We start from the raw sequence: 9,559 nt of genomic DNA, 5'->3' as shown, positions 1-9,559 counted from the left end.
TATTTATTTTTTTATAGTTTCGATATGTTTAATGCAACAATCAAATAGAAATTATGCAGTGTTTTTATTTCAATAGTTTGCTGTTAAAAAGGCCCCATTTACGTTTGTTTACCATGTAGAATATTTTCATAGATTTTTTTTTTTTTATCTGTTTTTGACTAGGGTTGTACATTTTCAAAAGATTTTAAGAATCTATGACCCCCCACCCCCAAACTCAGTACTTGGTGAAACATCCCCTTGCCCTGATAACCACTAATAAGTGATTACACTTCATTTCCTTTCTTTTTCTTTCGTTCTTCATTTTTTGGTGCCATTTATCCTGTTGGCCCATCACTGGGCGAAATGACTACAAAACTCATATCTCGATATGCTTTTGAGAAGTGCCGATATACGACACGATATATTGTAAACTTAAAATACAATTACAGGCCACTGCTCATATTTTAGCTTAGTTTACAAGTGTTAGGATAAATCTTTTGTTCAAAAGGTCCTGAAGAAAGCAGTCGAAGGAAGTCCAGAAAGTACTCTTTAAAACACTTTATTAAGTGTAAAAATAATCTGTGAATATATATCAGAGCTAAGCCGGCCGGCGCTCCTTACTCCTGCAGTCTAGACACACCACGTAAGAAAGAGGCCGCGCCTCTCTTCCCCGCCAGTTTTTAAACTCAGCTAGGCTCCTCCTCCTTTACTGCTGGTGGAGCCAATGAAGTGTGCTAACAAGCCCCGGGCTCTGCCTCCCCCCCTTTCTGTAGGAGTCAGGGAGAGAGCTTAGCCGGCGACATGTTGAACAATAGACCATGTGGTCTGGATGTAATTTATGTTAAAAACCTAACCATCCCCCCTTGAAAGCATCTTAATGCTTTCACAATAACTTTTAACTATAGGTTAGGTGTTTCTAGATCCCAGGAGATAAGGATAGCCGTCAGCAACCCCCCAATTTAACCCCTTCTGACTACATGGCCACTGGGCTGAATTTTATACAATAAAACGTTTCTAAAAATAAAAAGGCTACCAATTAAACTAAAGGAACCGTACCTATCGCAACAGCTCCTAACCCTGAAACAAACAAACAAACAAAAAATAATAAAAACAGGAAATCAAAATAAAGTAATTTAAAAAATAGGAAATCAAAAAGAGAAGAAAAATAAAATAAACACAATGGGTACGCTTCCACAGGAAGTCCGTTCAGGTTGTCCTCCACCAGACGGAGCTGCAGATATTCAGAAGGGGCCCATAGCTCCTGTGTCTCTGCATGACTCCTAATGTCTTATGGATTCTCCCCTGTCGGTCTTACCTGTTTCCACAGCAGCACAAACATTTCCTAAAAATAGCAGAGTACCAAACATATATACATTGTAAACAATCCTGAACTAACCCCTTGCGTTTTGTAGCTAAACTATGTGTGTTGCACTTAACTAGTGTTTTCAAAGATGGTCTATGTGTCTGCGAACTATATGTTTATGTTTTTGTCTCCTAGTCTAACTAAATTCTCCCCCCTCGTCTTGTTCCGCTCCGTTGATTCCGCTGGACTCTTCTTCCACATAGTCGGTTTTGTCGGGCTTTCTGCTGTGTTTAGTTCCCTGTTGGTTGGTTCAGTTGGTGTCACTTCTGTCTCTCGGAGTGGGTCTTCCAATTCCCACGAAGTCTGCCTCTGCCAGTCCTTCCGAGTCTCCTTCCTTCATCACGGTGTGTGATTAGTAGTGCTGGTCCTCTCTCCTCGTCTTGTCTGGTCGGTTTTACCTTTAATTAAGCAGAGTTAGTAGCACTTATGCCGCTCGAAGTGGGTCTTCCGGCCCACCTTCAAGGGTATCCTCCTCATCATCATCTACCTGATATCTCGACAAATCAGCCAACACCATCTGGATAACTGGTGGATCCTGCCCCCCTCTGCTTCCTCTACACACTACTTCTATCACAAATTTTTCTATTAATACCCTGATGCACAGGATACCACAACAACATATCACTAAAATTGCCAATCCCACACTCTCATACTGACATCACTAAACCCGTAATAACTTCCTTCCATGGCCCAAACATCCCTTCTAGCCACTTAACCCATTTATACACACATACAATCATACAACAGACAAACATATAAGCTACTTACCCAGCCCTCACCGCAGCCACCCCACTCCCAACAACGGGATACACGGCCACGGTGAGCTTAGACACCACTGCCGCAAGGCTTTCTGGGTAAAGCCCGTGCCAGACCCAGTGGCGACGCTACACTGTCCCCTCCCTAATGGTCAACCGTCCCGGTGACCCACTCACCAGCGTCCACTGGGTGGCTCCATGTCTGGACCGCACCCCATTACACTGCCGAGTCGCTCTTCCACCCACTGCTGGACCGGGCACCCTGCCCCTACAGCCACCTGGGCTAGCGCACTCCGACAGACCGGGCATATTGGCTCACCAAACCATCAGAGCCACCTAAACACCACGATCCCACTTCTGACACCAATGTGGCGCCGGCGAGTAAGGAAGGTTAGCGTCAGGGCCGCAAGTGAGCTGCCTTTGGCAGTTCATTCAGTGTTTTAGGGACAGACACCCATTCATACACACATCCCTTCTGAAAAATGTCCCCTGTTTATCGGTTCTGGTTTGTTGCTCCTGAAACAGGTGTAATTGTCTTTATAAGCTTTGATGTTGGTTGGAGTTGGTTCCTGAGTTAGTGGGTGAGACATGGATAAATTCCCTATGTGTTAAATTAGACATTTTAGACCGCTTTAAACAACCTTTCGCGCAAAATCTGTAACACGTATTAAGACAAAGATAAACTGATACACCCTAGAACAGAAGATTCCTGCCTAGTCGAAGAATACGAGTATTCTTTTAACATTCACTGGCACAACTCACTCGGTTGTCCAAACACAACTCAGACAAAAGAACGTAAACCTCAGTACAACAACAGTGTCTACTGGAAACAAACAATTACTTCACCGCGACCGACAATGGCCCTATGGAAACAAACAATCACTTCACCGCGACCGACAATGGCCCTATGGAAACAAACATATAGTTCAGGGCAATCGACAGTGATCCCCTGGAAACAAACAATTACTTCACCGCGACCGACAATGGTCCTATGGAAACAAACATATACTTCAGAACAATCGACAGTGATCCCCTGGAAACAAACAATCACATCACAGCGACCGACAATGGCCCTATGGAAACAAACATATACCTCATTATTTGTCTCTCATACTGCATTAACCCTTCCTGCTATATAAAATTCCACTTCAAACAATTCAAACTGATCAGAGCAGAAGGTGCATACACATTACATCTAACATTTTCTACACTTATTCTACTTCATCATCGCCGCATGCTAGAGAGCCTTCAAATTTTCTAAATCACATTTTTTCCAATACAAAATCACCAATCCACTATTTATTATTTACTCTGCCATACTTAAAATAACAACAGCTCTGCTATATCAACTTCCATCAGTCCTACAAACCCCTGACTTATATTATTTATTCATTCAGATTTTTTACCCCAACTTTTGGTCACTGGTACTAACACACCTCCTGCTTCTAACAATACAGACTCCATTTCCCACAATCCAACAGACTCTCACATGACCATCTCCTGCTCCTAGTCAGCCAATCCCTCATGCTCATCATCACCAGCACTTTGATCCACTTTGGCTTTCTTGAATCACATTAAACTCTACTTAAACAGTTCCATTTAGTTAACTCACTGCAAAGTACTACCAACCTATACTATCTCTATTGTATTATTGTTACATCTCCCTACAAATGTCATTAACCCCACATCACTATGGTACCTGCATCCCTACTCTCACTAAAACACAAGCACTTGTAGCTCTTTCTAATTTACTCTTGTAACCAAAACTTTTTCTACACGAATTATTGTTATTCTAATACCTTACTGTAAAATACATCCAAAACCTCTATAAGATGTTACCGAACCCCTCACTTTTTATTATGGAACCCAGATCTTCAGGTGGATGTCTATTAAAACACACTACTGTCCCACACGGGCTTGAGATTTCACTGCATAACGTCTCCATCCAGTCTCACATCAGCTTTCCCTTCCTCTTGTCTGATGGTCATTACTTTGGCATTCTGTACCTCAGCACCCCATATGCCTCTTGAACACTGCTTTACTCAAACATCAGAATGCAACAACAGCCATGACACACATCTGCAAGATCTGGTATTCATAATTTTTACATCATCTTTGGTACTGCATAAGTGTCCACCATCCTCAGCCAGTACACAGTAGATTAAATATCAGACTTCTCTTTACTCATGCAGGGCCTGCAGTTTATGGCCTCAACCCCCCTCTGGGTTGCTGTGTGTCTGTGAAACCTATGACCTGGGTCTCCAGTCACCCCCCTTCATGTACTTCTCTCCTAACAAGTTATTTTCTTCTCACTATTCCCTCAATCTTTAAATTGCACTCGTCTGCCACTCATCTATGATCATGCATAGTATTGCCACAAGGTTTACTGCACCACATTGAACCAATCTAACTTCTTAAACAATCCTGAACTATATAATATAAAATGAGTGAGTTGACCTGATCAATTAGCTAGAAAAGATTCATCGGATACAACACAAGCATCAAATATTACCAATTGCCAATTTCCAAAAAATATTACCAATTAAATTGAATCTTACCGGAGTCCGTGTAAGCAATTATATTTAATCTCCTGAGACCCGAGCTTTGATTTTTTCAATGCATTTTTCCTATTCCTTATGTTTTTAACCTTAGTTGGGCGACACGGTGGCTCAGTGGGTAGTACCGTCGCACACTGTCACAGCAAGAAGGTCCCCCCTCCGCGGAGCCCGCATGTTGTCGCGTGGGCCTCCCCCGGGTGCTCCGGTTTCCTCCCACAGTCCAAAGACATGCCAGCGAGGCGAACCAGAGACACTGAACTGTCCATGTCTGTGCCCGATATAACCTGAATCCCGTGCAATGAGCAACCACCGCTCCTGTCATAAATGTAACCAAAGTGCAAAACATAACGTCAAAATCCCAATAAAGAAGCAAACAAACTTTATTAGTGTTCTAGTACTTTTGCTACCACTAGCTGGCAGACAAAAGTGTCCACTAATGGGGACAATCGATCGAAGTTTAGCAGGTCAAGGAATAAGGCATAACAAAACCAAAATGTAATGTCCTCATATGTGACCGCAGGGTCGCAAAAGATTACCTTCACCAGGCGTCCCTGAATCTGCATGCATATACGTACCTGAATCTGCATGCATATCCGTAGGTCTGCCAGTCCAGCTGCCCCAGCACAATGTATCACAGGATTTAATACACAAAGCGGCATATTAAACATAAATTCTTATTCCTGCCATAATACTCCCCCCTTTTTCAAATTTTACAATCAAATCTTGAAAATAAAATATTAAATAAACCTTCTAAATGTGCTTATCCTGTTGGAAAGCACAGAATTTTAAAGTTAGTTCAATCAAAGTCTGGTGTTAGCTGGACCTGTAAACAAATAATGTCGTTAGTGAGCAGTGGAAGGTGTGCAACAGCTTTGTCGGCAGTGTCACCTCTGGCATTGTCCTGTAAAATTGGAACAAAACTTTACTTAAATAGTTCCACTTAAATTGAATAGGAGGGACAATGACACAAAGTATCATTTGCTAAAATTTTAACTAAGCCCACTTGTTTCCTGTCTGTTGCAGCATCTCTGGATGCAAATCCTTTCACAAACATTTCCAATTCAGGATTCCTATCAGGCCCAGAAAAAATAGATAGAGTAATACAGTCATGATGTTCACCATCTCCTGCAATTAGTAAAAAGTGGTAGGATTAAGTACATTACAGCATTTGATAATAATGTTCAATTTTAGAAGTACACTGTAGTATTTATACAATCATTAACTTGATACGTGAGATGTTTTCCTTTCAGTTATAGAACATAATTTGGCACTAACCGAGTTAGATAAGTATAACCCTCAAGATCACTTAGTATAACTACGGATATTTCTGTATCAGACAAAGACAGAAAGAAAATTCTGCACAAATCCAGAAGGGATCAGAGTCCCTGTCTTGTACAGAAATAGTGGTACCTTCTGGCATTATTTCCAATTTAATTCAAGAGGCAAACAAATGATCACACCTCATAAGATTTATAGGGCTATGAAATCTCACTCTTTACAACTACACAATATTTTAGAAACAGTAACATGTTAGCTTTTACCTTTTACTTGTATTCAGCATTTGTACACAGAGAAAAACACGACCTCACTCTCAAATAAACATAAGCTTTGACAATATATAATCTAATATATTACCATATGTCCTAATCAGAGGTGGAAAGAGTACCAAAAAATTGTATTCAAGTAAAAGTACTATTACTTTAATTAATCTTTACTTAATTACAAGTAAAGTTACTACTCTGAAAATCCACTCAAGCAAAAAGTAGAAAGTAACTCATTTAAAATGTACTCACCGAGTAAACAGCAGGGGGTCTCCTCTGTGTAATGTAAACGGGAGTGGATACAAACCTCAACAGTAGTTTTTAATTCAAATGTAATAGAAGAAACGTTGTCCTTAACTCAAAAGCAATAAAAGAAACATGTTGATGCAACACTTAAAACAGTTAGGGATGTGTAATGTGTCATTTCAAATGACATAAAACTTTTTCAACTTGTATAATCACTAGCGATGTGTCGTAAAATGATTTGAATCCATGAATCGGCTCTTCTAACCGAAACAAAGGAACCGACTCTTCCGGCAGTCGCCATGTAAATACGCGGCTCTTCAAAAGGAACCGAGACAAAAGACTCGACTCCCTGTCGCAACTCACTGAATTCGCGATTTCTTTAGCGTTTTTTATTTTTATTTTTATTTTGCTCGGTAACAGATGCTATTCAAAATGTAACAATTACTAATACAAAACATACTTAAGCAAAAGCAAAATTACAGTCTGTGAAATGTGCTTTAAAAACTACTGTGTTACAGTAACCAGTGTGATCAGAGCGGTAACACTAAGCACTGGATTCGTGTATGTATGTGTATTGATCGAATTTGTTTAAAATCATATCCCCGCTATTGAAACATTCCCCACTTGCGACATATTGATGTCGAATTATTGTCCAGCACTACCCCATACATTAAACAAAGAAACAATATAGCAATCTCTCAATAATACATGCACCAATACACCCAGCAAATCTCCTATCACGACTAACAAGCGCTGTGTTACTCACAAAATTTTAATCTTATTCACTATAACAACTCTGATTAAGGAGATTTTCCTTAATTATGTGTGAAAATGTCCTATGTCACACATGGATGAATTCCACTCTAAGTACCCCCTTTCCTGGTTTAAGAACCTTAAAGTTCAAGAACGCTATCTACCTTAAAACACACTTAATAAGGTACCATAAATACTTCATCTTAACTCAGTTATCTTAAGATTATAAAAATAAAGTTGATTATAAAATTAACTGCAGCACTTACCCAATCCAGGCGTACAAAGACAAAGATAGCCGATGGACAAGATACGGCAAGCTGCTCACATAGAGCCAAAAAGGCGGATACACAGAAAACCACGCTCAGCTCTCCCAGAGCCAAAATGGTGGACAGACAGAAAACCACGCTGCGTTCTCAAGAAACAAAATGGCGGATAGACGGGAGACCACGTTGCATTCCCAAGACAAAATGGCGTACAGACAGAGCCAAAATGGCGGACAGACAGAAAGCCACGCTGCGTTCTCAAGAAACAAAATGGCGGATAGACGGGAGACCACGTTGCATTCCCAAGACAAAATGGCGGACAGACAGAAAGCCAAAATGGCGGACAGACAGAAAAACACGCGTGTGCAAGATGGCGGACAAACAAAAGGTTACATATAAATACGCACAGAAACACTGACAAACAAACTCCCGATGTACTGTTTTCGAACCAAATTTAGAATTTAAAGTAGTCTAATTAACCGAACTCCGTTCCCAAAACCGTCATGTCCGAATTTTAGGACAATCTTTTTCATAGAATCCCGTTTTTTAAACTGCCAGACGCCTAAGATTTCCACGTTCAAATCATAGAACCCCGTCCTTTGAACTGCCAGGTAATAGATTTCCAACGTTTGCTCATTCATAGAATCCCGTTTTTTAAACTGCCAGACCCTAGGTTTTACAACGCTCGAATTATAGAATCTCGTTTTTTAAACTGCCAGACCCTATTATTTCCAACGCTCGAATCATAGAATCTCGTTTTTCAAACTGCCAGACTTCTAGATCCAACGCTCGAAAATTTGAGATCTATAGAATTAACCCAGTCCCAGACTCGTTAAAACTTAGATCTTTCGAATCACGCGCCCCTGCTTTTGAAACAGACAGACACGTTTCGCTCCAATGGTGTTCCGGGTGAAGCCTCTGCCGAACAGCCCTTTACCGTTTATTTTGCTCGGTCTGATTAAAACTCAGCAATCAGGAAACATAAATTTTTTAGCTCCAACATATATTCACAGTTTTAAACTATCTAATGATACTTTAGTAATTTAATCAGACACTTACGGATTCTGAAATTCACTTTCACACTCAGTACGCTAAATAATAAATGCATCTAATATATATACAGAGAACGTCTGTTTACCTTAAGCAGGCGCGCGCCTTGTACTGAGTACAAAAGATTTTTTCAGAATTCCTGGTCTTACCTCAGTCAGCTGAATTAATTCGATGCTATCCTCAGACCTCCTGAACCATCCTCTGGCTACCATTTTGTTAGGTTAAATCTTTTGTTCAAAAGGTCCTGAAGAAAGCAGTCGAAGGAAGTCCAGAAAGTACTCTTTAAAACACTTTATTAAGTGTAAAAATAATCTGTGAATATATATCAGAGCTAAGCCGGCCGGCGCTCCTTACTCCTGCAGTCTAGACACACCACGTAAGAAAGAGGCCGCGCCTCTCTTCCCCGCCAGTTTTTAAACTCAGCTAGGCTCCTCCTCCTTTACTGCTGGTGGAGCCAATGAAGTGTGCTAACAAGCCCCGGGCTCTGCCTCCCCCCCCTTTCTGTAGGAGTCAGGGAGAGAGCTTAGCCGGCGACATGTTGAACAATAGACCATGTGGTCTGGATGTAATTTATGTTAAAAACCTAACACAAGTTATATTAAAATTCTGATCAATTCTGACAAAATTACAGTGTTTCTATTTTGTATTATTACAATTATTATTCAGTAAGTTTCTCCCGTTTCATCAAAAAGTAAAGTCCATGTCTGTACAGACTCCACAACTCTCATATCTTACATGCACAACTTACTCCTCCCCTCCTGCTCTGCTCTGCTCTGCTGTGTTGTAGTACTATCACGTTATGTTCTTAAAATCCTAACAGACATCAGTACAATGGTAGGCATTTGGAAGATTTTTGAACACTTTGCTTTGTACATACAGAAACAGGGGCAATTGTATGTAAATAATAGTGTAAAATATATGTACGTAAAGTACGGACGCACCTTAATACAATGTAATGTCCCAAATTCACCTCACTTGCATGTCTTTGGACTGTGAGAGGAAACCGGAGAACCCGGAGGAAACCCACGTGGACACGAGGAGAACATGCAAA

The sequence above is a fragment of the Trichomycterus rosablanca genome, chromosome 16 (genome assembly GCF_030014385.1).
Source record: "Trichomycterus rosablanca isolate fTriRos1 chromosome 16, fTriRos1.hap1, whole genome shotgun sequence".
Lineage (NCBI taxonomy): Eukaryota > Metazoa > Chordata > Actinopteri > Siluriformes > Trichomycteridae > Trichomycterus > Trichomycterus rosablanca.
This window is presented reverse-complemented; position numbering follows the sequence as displayed.